General features: G+C 33.1%; 1 protein-coding gene across 2 annotated transcripts in view; it reads left to right on the top strand.

Annotated features, from left to right (window-relative positions):
• The window catches only part of LOC119587866 (tyrosine-protein kinase Src42A-like), a gene marked incomplete in the record, with an annotated part of 40299 nt that overhangs the window by 18856 nt on the left and 20421 nt on the right, over positions 1-1022 (top strand).

Genomic DNA, 1022 nt, shown 5'->3' with positions numbered 1-1022 from the left:
TTCAAAATAATAAATCTGTGATGTCTCACACAGATGTCATGTTGAAAGGTAATCTGCCCAAATGGGGTTAAATGTATGGGCAGTTGCTAATATTCTTTTGAAGTATCCCCATTCTTTATATTTGTTTATGCTGTTGTCAAATAGTTTGATGTAATTTTATTTTTAGAATTTAGTGTTGAATATGAGAATGTAGGCCCCTAGATCTAATTAGTCTAGGTATATACAGAAAAATAGGGTGAATGAAAGTGTACATATAGATGAAGTGCAGCTGCTCTAAATATGAGGGTTTGCACAAAAAAAATGGTTTTATGGTATATCTTGATAGTTTTAAGATCCTTGATATAGTTGGGTGTCAGGGCCTCATAGAAGAAAGCTTAGGACACTTGTAGCATTTTCTTGAACTTCAGTCTAGGGAGTAAATATGTGGATTTTTTTTGGATGTGTCTGCATCAGACATTAAGATGTACTGGTAAGACATAAGTATAAATCCCTAAGAAATATCAGTAGAATAGGTGAATGTTGATTTTTTTCCAATTTGGCTCAATGTTTAGTTCAAGAGAAGGGAAAAAACAGTGCCAAAGTAGAAAAGGACCCTCATTGCTTTTAGTGATGGGCAATATTCAAGCATCATTCAAACTGCAAGCCAAGAATATCAAACAGTTTGTTATGGTGTGTGGGCTAAACCTTGGTACTATATGATAGGCTAAAGATTTTCAATATTAGAAAAAACATATTGCACATTCATGATCAGAAAAGGTGGAAGGATGTCTTGTTTGCAAAGATTATCAGAGATAGGATCTACCATAATAATGGTAAATGGCATTTAATTTTTATGTCTAACTTCCCTTTGATGAGTTTCTATATGCTCTCTGTATGTTAACTTCTGTCAGATTTTTCCTAGCAACTATGATTATCTTTAAAAAACTGTTTTCTTCCAGAATGTTGAGGATATATATTTTGGTAAATGTAGTATGGCTGTATATTTAGCACTCATATGAGACAAGCATTTGCAAATGGGCTAT

The sequence above is a fragment of the Penaeus monodon genome, chromosome 23 (assembly GCF_015228065.2).
Source record: "Penaeus monodon isolate SGIC_2016 chromosome 23, NSTDA_Pmon_1, whole genome shotgun sequence".
NCBI classification, from domain to species: Eukaryota; Metazoa; Arthropoda; class Malacostraca; order Decapoda; family Penaeidae; genus Penaeus; species Penaeus monodon.
This window is presented reverse-complemented; position numbering and strand designations above follow the sequence as displayed.